Here is a 12,265-nt window from a genome sequence, read left to right on the forward strand (position 1 = left end):
TAGTCAGGGAGGCAGACAACAACAATGAAGCAGCTACAGAAATTTTCTACCAAGTACTGGCTATTTAGTAATGTACATATGGCAGAATTCTGGGGCAAGGATTTTCCTAAAATCAAACCAAAAAAAAATTAATTGAAGCTCCATAAACGCGTAAAAACTCCCCATGTCAGCTTTAGTGACAGAATGTTCCTGTTTTGTTAAAGCTCATCATAACGGGTGTAGCTAATATTGTGACGAACGAGTGCATTTGTTCCGTATTCCTGAGAAAATCAACATGAAAAAAAAAACGTTGTCACTGTGGCTTTAGTTCAAGTGGTCACTTGATGTGCTCCCGTCCTATCAAGGGGCCTTCTCATTAACCAGAATGGGAGTTTCCCACATTGTCGTGTTTACTTGAGATACAGTCAAAGCAGACATGGCGGACACTGATATCTTCCACGAGAGAGCGCTGGATACCCTCGTGCAATTATTTTTGCATCCTGGATTTCTGTTGTTTTTTGTTTTCTTGATGATTTCCCTGGGTATCTCTTTACAAATGGAAGACAATATGCGCAAATATTTGTATATTCACTAATATCCAGTATTCCTCAAAGCCCTCTTTATACCTGAAAGACAGGACAGAAGGCAGCAGAATGAGGAGACTCCACAGTTGCACAACAAATTAACTTTGATGGGATTTCTATGCAGTTAAGAAAAAGTTAGACACAGTATGTGTTTGTGTCAATTTGTTCTGAAAGACACTTATATTACAATTTGTCTTTCACCGTTGAAATGAATGAAAAAGCCACTAAGCCACTAATCCGCCACCCCAAAAAAACGTACAGTATAGTGAAAGAATAGCACTCATAATATTAAACATATAATCCAATGGACATCGTACTTATTCTTCAGGTATGTGCCCCATGCCCACTTGGGGGTAGCATAAGACAGACAAATGGATGTACATCGTGACAGTTTCAGCTTCTCACTAGTTTGTACTTGCCAGTCTTGTACTTGGCTTGTCTACATGTCTTGCTCCACATTTTGTGTTCAAATTAACGTTGTTTAAACTTCTTATAACTCGACAGTGTCCATGGCATTTTACATTCAATGTTACATCGATGGATGCGACGAAAGTGTGTGCTTGTATTAAATACACAATGTATGGTTCTCATTGTTTTAGTCTAGCAGTAAACCTCAATTGATGGCCTTTTGTTAAAGGATTATTCACAATCTGCCAAAATGCTGTTTAATTGACTTGAGTTCACGGCCATCATGAAGTACTCATATCTCAAATGTCTGCTCACACATCAAAGCAAAAAAAAAAAAAAAAATCATCCCAATGACGGCTGGTATAGAGAAACACTCATATCTCAAGGCATCACTTGATAGTCTATTTCTTACTTTTTGTAGTATATGTATTGATTGAAAAGTGACTTATTACATTATATTTTGTTTTACTGTATACTTTTGTTAGTTTAACACAACTAATGGCCTAATGTGTGTTTGTTTTTTTTATATATTTTTCTTTTGTGTCAGTCGCCGCAAAATTTTTTTGGGTTTTATTTGTTTCTGAACAAGGGAGTTATTATATTCTACTTTTCTGAAACTTCTTATTATAGATACTTCAGATGCCGCTTTGATTTATTATTATGAATCATATTGTGGGAAAATCCCCACAAAATGTGTAAAAAGTTATTTGAACAAATATTGGCTCCTGTTGTTATGTTTGATAGACATCTAGTAATCTCCCTGACTGTATACGTATGACGAAAATATTGTTAGCTATCTGGTCATGGGGATAAAAAAAAAAAAAATCTATATGGGGGGGGGGGTGAATTGTCTTACAAGTCCATTCCCACGATTTCTCTTTAACGCAATAGTAATACCAGCTCTCTGGAGATAGTGAAGCAGTACTCTTCTATTATTTTCTTGCTTTGCTAACAGGGACGTAAAATCGGCATTGTAGTGAAACTGAACCAGCAGACTCATCATCTTGCAACGTAAGGAGCGTTAGGGGGGGCACAGGGCACTGGGCTGTGAATAGGCCTCATCAGTGGGGGCGAGGGTTCACGTCCTCATATTAGCTAGAAAGGAGTCGCCATGCTCGACCCCAGGCAAATAAGTCCCTAGAGGCAATTATTTGCAATCACGACATGTATTATTCATTATAATAAAAGATTTTCTTGTTCTGATACCGGTGTAATTTGCTATTGTTCGTGTGAAAATTGCAAGCAAAAGAGTGTTATTGTACCATTTTCTATGAAAGACCGCTTCAAAGTCTGCATCAACTTTCAAAGTGCAAATGAAATGGAGCCTCATTTTCCATTGAGGCTCGCTGAGAATTGTGACACGTTTTGTCAAGGTGTAATCATTGGTCTGTTTTCATTGACCTCATCAGTGCGTATTGTGTTCGGAGAGGTGTGCGTCAGACAGCCGCCGCCTCAGGTGAACGTGATGTACCTTCGCGCCTCAGAGGAACAAGCATAGCAAAATTACTCCAAACTTTTCTGCCATTCTTTTGGCTATCTGTTTTTCTCTGCCCGTCTCCTTCGCCTTCATTCTTTGCGAAGAAAATTGTACTGATTGACAATTTTGGTATTTGTACAATATTGTGCTAATTACCAGCTCCATCACATCGCAATATTTTTAAAATTTGGATTTTTTGTTGTTGTTGCTCTGTTTCTGCCTTTCAAATAGAGGAATGCACTTAAGCGTAGTGTCGTCTTTCGATACAAAATCACGAAAGTAGATTTAATTAGGGAGGCATGAGGAGGGACACAGATTTTTGTGAAAATAGTATATCGTGTACTTACCTTTTAAATTTCTGTACACATTTAATATACATTATGATTTTTTTAAATTTAAAATTCCAATAACTATGGATATTTATTGGACTAGATCTACTTGACTTTTGATTTTAAAGGAGAAAAAAAATTGGTCTGTTCTTAAACATTTGACTAGTAGTGCCAGTAGTCAAAAGTTTTAGAACTCACAATTTTTTTTCAAACTTTAAAAAAAAAAAAATTGAAAGTCAATTCGTTCAGGTCCAATGAATAGACTGAAATAGTACAAATCCAGATAAATTGAAAGGTGGAAAAAACTAAAAGAAAAACTTGAACTTTTGACCGATCGTGGTACATACATGCGCGATTTGTTAGATTTCGTTGATGGCAGATCGAAGAGAAATACACTATAAAAATACTAACCTCAATCAGAATTAGTAAACGAATTGCAAACATCCCTCCCAGCTGCGATAATAAACATTAAAATACATGGCAATGTTAATCCAAAACGAATCCAATAGCTGCTCTTGGATTGCGTTGCTGAACTTCATATTTTTGCTTGATGTGCTCCAGTCGCCGCTTATCATTTACAATTGCAATAATTAATGCATGCAGGAGGAAATGAGTCTAATTAGCAAGCAGTTTGTGTCCGTTGATAAAGCCGAGGCTCGGTTCTGTGAGGGGCAGGAAGCTGTGTCATCAGTCAGCCCTGACCAGATTAGCATCTCTAATGTGGGCGGGGCGAGGGAGCACCCGGTGCAACCAAGTCTATCCGCAAACCAAATAACTCCTGCACGAGACCGACTTGTCTGCCACCACGCTGCGCAGTTTGGCGCCGTCGCTGCGGTGTTGATGCCGACGCGTTGTCCATCACGCAAGACGGCTGCGGAAACGCATTCGCCACGCCGCATTAAGGAGCGGCCACGGCTTTAAGGCCATGCTTAAACACAAAAGGAGGATTTAGGGCGCCTCTTTTCACGGTCATTTTCTACACCGTCATAGTTGTTAGAAGTCAAGTGGCGTACAAACGGACAGCAGAACAGTTTTTATAATCTCAATTGTTACATTTTATTTTGTAACAAGTCCTATCCGACTTTATCACATTTTATCTTCTCATATCACATCACTTTATTTCATACAATAGCTAATCTTCTATTCTCACTTCTAGTCCTGTCGTCTCATCTCATCCCATCTCATTTGATCACAAATGTTGCATTTTAGTAAAAAGGTCTCAATTCCACCCATCTTGCTTTTTTTTCCCCCATCAAATCTCATTTTCCCATCACATCTTCTAATTCCCTCACGTCATCTCATCCTTTTATTCTGATCTCATTTGATCCCATCCCACTTCTCATCTCATTGAATATTTTGGTGTTCAAATATGAGTTTTATTTTTAACTTCAACTAGGAGTAACTTGATGAATTCTGCAAGAATTTTCCCCTTCATTTCCTCAAATTGCGATACGAGTCTATTTCTTGACTGCAAGAGTGAGAACAGTCACCTAAGAAATACTTTCATTAAGAAGAACTGGTTATAAATCTTTAAAGAAAGGGAAGGGGTAAAACTATACGTGGAGTTTATTATTTATTTATTTATTAATTGGAATTTTGGGTGGCGCGGTGATTCAGCTGGTAAAGCGTTGGCCTCACAGCTCTGAGGACCCAGATTTGATCCTGGCCCCACCTGTTTGGAATTTGCATGTTCTCCCCATGTCTGTGTGGGTTTTCTCCGGGCACTCCGGTTTCCTTCCACATCACTAAAACATGCAACATTAATTGGACACTAACCCCAACCCTCTAAATTGCCCCTAGGTGTGATTGTGAGTGTGGCTCGATGTGCCCTACGATTGGCTGGCAACCAATTCAGGGTTTACCCCGACTCCACCCTGTTGACAGCTGGGACAGGTTCCAGCACTCCCCGCGACCTTCGTGAGGATAAGCGGCAAAGAAAATGGATGGATGTAATTTGCCCTTTTGTGAGCTTGTTTTAAATGTGTTCACATTACTTGTGTAATATTCTGTATCAAATTAACTTTTATTCTATTCTTGTCATTGTGTTTTTTTGACAAGGGTCCAGGACTAGATAATGAATAGCTAACACATAATGATGCCCTAATGAGGTTGATTAAGTTGATTCTCACATATTAAAAAAAGGAAAGGGGGGGGGGGTTAACTGTGATTTCATGAGAGACTTGATTTTAATAGTCGATTCTGGCCGGGCTTGGCAGCAGCACGGACCTGAAAAGTGGCTACAAAGGGATGTTGAGTGGATTCTCCTGAGACATATTTGACGAAGATAATTAGATGAAGTCGAAGCTAACGCACGTCTTTCACCTGAGGACATGATGAAGGATTCTCAGCTTTCAGGATGGGAGGGTGTTTGAGGGTTGGGGTTGATCTTTTGGCTTCAAAAATAGCCCAGTCTATTTTCACCATAGATTTTTCTAACAGGTGCAGTGCAGTAATGCTCAAAATAATAGCAGTCCACTGTGACTAGCCAGATGCATCCACATTTTCAATATTTTTTTGGAATCACTAAATTACTATGTAGTTTATGACCAGAGTTTTTATTTATTTTACAACTGCTTCACATCTGTGTGGCAAGGTGTCAACCAACTTGTGGCACCTTTCAGCTGTTGTTCCACTCCAAGATTCCTTTCACGACGTTCCACAATTCATTTACATATCTTGGTTTTGCTTCAGAAACAGCATTTTTGATGTCACCCCAAGTTCTCAATTGGATTAAGGTCTGGGGATTGGGCTGGCCACTCCATGACATTAACTTTGTTGGTTTGAAGCCAAGACTTGGCATGCATGTTTATATATATATAGATATACACTGAATTATTACACGTGAATTAATCCGGTTAGTCACATTGGACTGCTATTATTTTGAACTCTACTGTATGTTCATACAGTACATGAATGTCTCCCAGAGCTATTATAGGAACAGTAATGACTACCACATAATTATCCCTCCCACTCTGACTCGACTGGTGAATTTCTCTCATTTCAAAACATAATTGTCAGTGATTGAATTGGAGATAATTCTGTGTTTTTTAAAGTGAGGTGACTTTCCACGGGGATGTTAGCTGTAATAAAACCTCTCTGTGACTTCAACAGTAAACAACATGCCAATAGGCAGCAAAACTTTCCCCGCCTTTCAATGTGTCTCTCGCAATATTCCCTCAAAAGTGAGACGAAGGAAAGTTTAATTAAGTAAGAACCTGTTGAGGAAGGTTTCCAATCATGCTTGGCAGAATGAGCGCATTCATCTCCAGGCGATATGCTGCCTCTTTATCCAAATGTTCTCCAGAGGGACCCCCAGTTAATTGAATACATTAAAGCCAAGCGCCAGGGGCTTTGTTTATTTTTCTCCTTTGCTCAGACTTGTTTAAGAGAGACCAACTGCTGATGTTTGGGCCCCTTCTAGACTTTAAATGGTCTCTAAGCTGGGAATGCTGTGCAGGATTGGTGCTTTGAGAGATTTCATGTAACCTGGAGACATATTCATTCATAAGGAAGCTATCCCTGAGCTGCAAATGTGCATCTTTAGTATCAGAGGCAATGCATAGGAACCTATTGTTCTCCTATTGCATTCTTTTTTAGATCGGCAAAAGATTTATCACACGAGAGGGAGTGATACTGTGCTGTATATCATCATGGTTGCAATCCGGCTGTAGGTGATGATAAATCATTTTCAGCAATGTTAATGTTTAGTCAGCATTAACACTGAACAAGCCAATGTTAGCCACAGCTGCTACGATTGTAGCATGACATTTCTATAATGGAATGTTATTAAAAAACAAAATCCATCGGTAAGATTTTTTTTCATCTTCAACAAATGAAAAAACAAAAACAGGTGGTAAATGTGCCTGTTGAGCAGAAATGTGAATTCCGTTTTGCTTCTGTAACTTCTCAGAAGCTTGAGCTCCCTCCGCTCTGCTGCTTTTTTTTTTTTTTTTCCTAATTGTTAAAGGGACAATTTTTTAAAAATAGTCCACAAACCTCCTGAAGACCAAGCTAAGAGGTCAGCACAAAGGTGCAGGGTGGGTGCTGGTGTCTCAGGGAGTGCACGGCAAATAAATGACTTCTCATCGGTCACGCCTTCTGTTTCTGATAGGCTGTTCTTTTCTTTGCTACATTTAGCACCCATAGACCCCTTTGTGACGAGTCAGAGTTCAGAGGGCGGTTTCATAACTTACAGTTGCTGCCATTTACCGTAATTCCCAGCCTACAGAGCGCACCTGGATATAAGCCTCACTCAGTACATCTGTAAAGGAAATAGCATTTGGTACATACATACGCCGCAGCTATGTAAAAGCCGCAAGTGGCACCATGCTAATGCTAATGCTAGTGCCATGCTAACAGGGCCAGTTAATAAAAAACATATTGGTAAAAATCAGGACACGGCAGCAAGACGCTAGCACAGTGCCAACTGGGCCGGACCGTTAAAGGTCAGTCAGTCCTCGGCACATATATTCCCCAGTCGCACTCTTACCTTTTCCCCACGAGTACCCCCTTCTGGCCGTTAGAAAAAATGCACAAATTAGCCACATCACCGCCTAAACCACAGGGTTGAAAGCATGTGAAAAAAATCACGACTTATAGGTCGGAAATTACGGTAATGCAAGGCAAGTACACACAGACCGATTTTAGCTTGACAGAGCCCAGCATGACAAAAAAGTCAGAAAGTGTGTGCTTTGGTTTCTTATAATGTGGGATCTCCTTGAAGATCAGAGTGCAAAGATTACATTTTTTTTTTCTTGGTACATCTAGAACCCCTTTACAAACCACAATTCTCATTTTGAGGTAGTGACATAGCAGCTTTTTAGCAGGTTAATTGATAAAGATAACTGTTGTCTGCTGCCCATCATCTATTTTCTGCTGTAACGTGACAAATTGTACACACTCCAATCAATCAAAGTGCACACACGTATTTGATATTTTGCTATTTAATGATGTTTGATTGTGTGGCAGGTGGTGGTACTAATGGTATGGCAGCGATAAGACCACTTTCAGCATTCCCAGTGATAAAAAGGCAATATAAGAGCAGCGTTTCCTTGAGTGACTTGGTGGGGCGGCGCACTTGAGCGCAGCACATCTGAGGCTGCTGCCAAGCAAGTATAAGTAACATTTGAACTGCTGTGTTTTGGGAAACATTTAGCTGAAAGCAGGAGAGGGGAGGGGGAGGGGGTCTGTCAAAGGGTGTTAACACTTTGGTGGGCCCCTGGCTTACCCACCCCTTGACAAATAATTTCATCCATGAAATGTCTGTTGGCAACTTCCCTAAAAACATCTTGCATTTGACCACTTCTACTTTCAACCAGCTCCTGCTGATATTTCAAAACAGGCCGTGGATAAATGAAAAAAAAAAAAAAAAGATATGGATGGAGCACATTCTATGTCTCTTATGGAACAAAAAAGTGACTGCAAAAACAGTTGAATGTTTTGTTAACCAACCAGCACAACTGCTAGTTATGGTAAATTTTGAACATCATGTGAATGAAGTGAGAAATGCAGGCGTTGGCTTTCTACTTGGGAGGCCACCGGGGTGACATCCTTGGACAATACTCATTAGTCAACATGCTCCTCATCTCTGTTGTCGCATTCATCATGGAGACACCTGAAAGCCACTTTTACATCCACATTACTTGCTCATTAATAATACGGTGTGACATTCATCTTGCTGTGACTCTGGAGTGGGCAAAACATCAACACAAAATTGTCTTAATATTTATCGCGTCCCAGGGGGGGAAGTCTTGAATTTTAATAAAACGAAACCAGCGTGAAAAAGTACTAGAGCGCATCAATAGCACTCTAAAGTGTATTTGGCTTCCTCATCCAAATCATTCAGTCGTTGTGAAACCGTAGCAGAATAATCAAACTCTGAGGTCTTATTATAAGTTGCCGCATCAGCACAATAATTCTTTTTATACATATTGTTTTCTTGGAGTGTACGCAATTTTTGGTTTTATGCGCTACACATTGATCTGGACTGCAGTGTGTAATGGTTAAGTGGCACTATATAAAAAAAATCGACATGCTTTTGCTGTCCACAATCAGTAATTTGACTGAAAAATGAGTCACTTTGTTCATATATGTTCAGTTTTCATAATCTGATTTTGGCTTGTGTTCCTGAAATTGCTCTCTGACATTGCAACCAACATTTTGTCTTTCTTCAATGGAAAACGAAACCGTGGATAGTTGCAGAATGATCTCGTTTTTGTCATATTATGCGCATAGTTGGATGCTGTCTTGCTTAATATGTCCACTCTGTCATTGTGAAGTATCAGTTGATATAAAATTCTGAAATTCAAAGTATATTTGCGAAGCAGTACACACTCACCCTACTAATTGAATTATGCCACTAAGTAAGGTCCGCCTTGTGCTCATTGAACATCCACACTGTCATTGTCCACCCTATCAACTGCCTGCATGGAGTTATTAAAAAAAAAATGAATGTCGGAGTGTCTCTCAAATGCATTTCTACTAGAATAACATCTACATGATCAAATTAATATGAAGTTCAATATAAAAAGTTTTTGGAGGGCGGAAATGGTGATTCTATAGGAATGACTCTGAGCTACTTTTTCCTCAAAGAAAATACTGAAAACAAAAATCCTTATCAATTAAAGCCACTGTTTGCTTTAACCATCAAATTTGAAAATGTAGAATAATGTCATTTACCATGCTTCTTACAAGAGGCCTAAAGTAAGATTTAAAGTGAACAAGGTGATTAAGAGCCGCTGTGCTGGGCATTTATGTCACAGGACTGCATATAATGAATAAAAGGCCCAAGTTTCGTTTTTTTTTTTTCTCCCCGGCACAGAAAGTGGCGGATGTGGGCAGCCTTTAATCACCTCCCTGACAGGAATAACGGCTTTCATTTAACCTTGAGTGAAGATGGTGAATTGTAAAGCGTTTAATTGGAAACACCATTTAAGAGCCGGAACGGAGCAAATTGTCGGCGATTCAAAGGCCTGCATTGACAGACAGTGACTGCGAGGGGCACCACAATTAAAGCTGATCAGTATTCACCAGTCATGTCGCCCGCCGCCATTAGTAACGGGGACTGTTTGATCATCTCTGACGACAAACTTTGCGCAGCTCCGCTGTGTTCTCGATGCTTGCGGAAGGGGGGGCCCTTGGCAGAACATCATTTATTATTTCCATCAGCCGCCTAATAGAAATGTTCCGAAATCTGAAAAAATAACAATGGCGTCTTTGTGAAATTCCGCCGCTAATGACATTCTCTCCGCTGACGATTGCCCCGGTGAGGTGAGAAAGTGTGTCAAGTGCTGCACACTCCGGCGTGCGGCTAATTGTTTTCCTGCCTTTAACATGAGAGGGAACAAATTCAATCTGTGTGCCAGACGTGTCCTTTGTGACTGAGCCCGAGCAGCCCGAGCAGCGTGGCCCGAGCAACCTGCCCCCGGGGTCACATTTTACATTTTGCCAATTATATTTATCCGACGTTTTTCCACAAAATACAAAGTGTTATTTAAATGAAAATAGCTTTGGGATTATTTTGGTTAAATAGATCCCCCAAAAGTGAAATCTGGGGAGCCCCCAACCCCCGAGCGCCTGAGGGGATTTGCGGAAAAATGAATTTAGAGATTAATTTCACTTTATTCGAACTCATCATTTCATACAAGGAGAATCAATTGTTTTAAGGGCATGTCTCTTTATTACAGACGTCTAAAATCAGAGGTGTCAAACTCACTTTTGTCACGAGCCACGTTGTAGTTGTGCCGTTATGAAGCCGTATAAATGTAGATTGACCTCATCACATTGTTACATATACGTAGACAACAAATTGATCAGCTAAAATATGCACTTCCATCAACTCATTCTAAATTACATTTGAATTTCAATGCCAAATGGGAATAATTGCATCGAGTACAGTATTATAATCTGAACTTGAACAATGGAATTTTTTTTTTTTTTTTTTGAAGCGGTTTTTCCACTTCATGAATTGAAATTCAAATAAGTACCAGTAATTGTGAGTTTTTAGTGGACATATTTCAGCCCAAACCAACCCCCTTTTTTTTTTTTTTAAATCAATTGAATAGTGGAGTAATTAAATAATCTATTTTACTGGTCCTGTGATTTCAAAACTAGTTATCTCTATGTTGGAATGCGTCACCAGAAAAGGAAATTCACCAATTCATATCAATGATTCAAATACAGTTTTCTGGTGGCACATATTTTAGAAAATACTCAGAAATGCTTGTAACTTTTTAACATTATTTCAAAGTAAAGACAATTTGCAATTTTGGTGCAGATTATTGCAAGAAACATGAAGTTGACACACATGATTTACTTTTGCGGGACGCATGAAATTATATGACACCCCCCCCCCCACCTGAGATTGATAATCATAAGAATGGAAAGTTGTGATTTTTCTGATATTTATTCAACTTTGGAGTGAAGAAAGCACAGATTAAGAGTAAGATTTTAATTTGTTCACTGTGTATTTAATCATTTTTAATACTTGAGAATAATATGCGGTATGCTCAAAAATGTTTTTTAAAATGAAAATTCCAACAACATTCAAACACTTATGAATTGTTTTATCTTTTTGCGTCAGTTTGCTTACCAGCAGGTGTATTTTATTGAAGTTCCTCAAAAGTGCATGCTGTGCTCTCTTGTTTCAAAATGACTTTTTTTTTTTATTGCTACTGAATGTCACTCGTCACAATGGAAAGAGAATATAAAACAAATGAATATTAAGTTTAATTTTAATCAGTTTTTGCATGTGAGCTCATTTGCATGAGAATTAACTATAAGTCTGAGAAAGTTTTTATCATAACATCTTTTTTGTTGTAATACTTAGTTTCTTGTTTAAGGTGACTTTCCAACTAAAACGTGTCTACTATAAAGTAATTACAGTGTAATGTAAGATTATGAAGCCCTAGAGCAAGGATGTCAAATGAATTTTTGTCAAGGGCCACATCGTAGTTACTGTTTCCTTCACAGGGCCGTGATGACCACATCAATTTATGAACTAGTTTTGGAATCAGAAATCCAGGGCCATGAGTTTTTCAACCATTGTTCATATTTTGTAATATCTTAAAAGGCCACTGTCATGAAATGGATGATTTTTAGTATGTTATTAATGAAAAAACGGCAGCCGACATGGACCCACGTGTTTTTTCACCACAAAAGACGATTTTGGCATATATGGCTTTTTGTCACTCCCGCCATGAAAATCCTCTCGAGGGATTTGTTTTCGAGAAGAAGCAGGAAGTGACGTACTTGGTGGGACTGCCCTCAAGTCGACTCGTTTGTTTCTATTAGTTTTACCTCTGGGAAGGTAGCTCGTTGTTCCTTCATGTTAGCCAAAAATGCCGGCTTGTTGCATTGCTGGACATTGCTTGAAAACTCGGGAGGATGGATTTACCCTTCATAAGTTTGCAAGAGACCCGGTTCGTCGCAAAAATGGATTGCATGGGTGCAATGGACGAGAGCTTGATGAGTTCCAAATGACAGGTAGG

The 12,265-nt window shown here is 39.2% G+C and overlaps 1 long non-coding RNA gene across 2 annotated transcripts in view; it reads left to right on the forward strand.

Annotated features, from left to right (window-relative positions):
* Window positions 1–12,265, forward strand: part of LOC133512539 (uncharacterized) — a 45,699-nt gene that overhangs the window by 18,534 nt on the left and 14,900 nt on the right. Inside the window, exon 1 of one of the 2 annotated variants that reach the window (XR_009798205.1) lies at window positions 12,070–12,260. The exons of the other annotated variant lie outside the window; for it this stretch is intronic. This is a non-coding gene — a long non-coding RNA (uncharacterized LOC133512539). Of the gene's footprint in view, window positions 1–12,069; window positions 12,261–12,265 lie in introns of those variants that run through there. 2 annotated transcript variants of the gene reach the window in all.

The sequence above is a fragment of the Syngnathoides biaculeatus genome, chromosome 14, assembly GCF_019802595.1.
Source record: "Syngnathoides biaculeatus isolate LvHL_M chromosome 14, ASM1980259v1, whole genome shotgun sequence".
NCBI classification, from domain to species: Eukaryota; Metazoa; Chordata; class Actinopteri; order Syngnathiformes; family Syngnathidae; genus Syngnathoides; species Syngnathoides biaculeatus.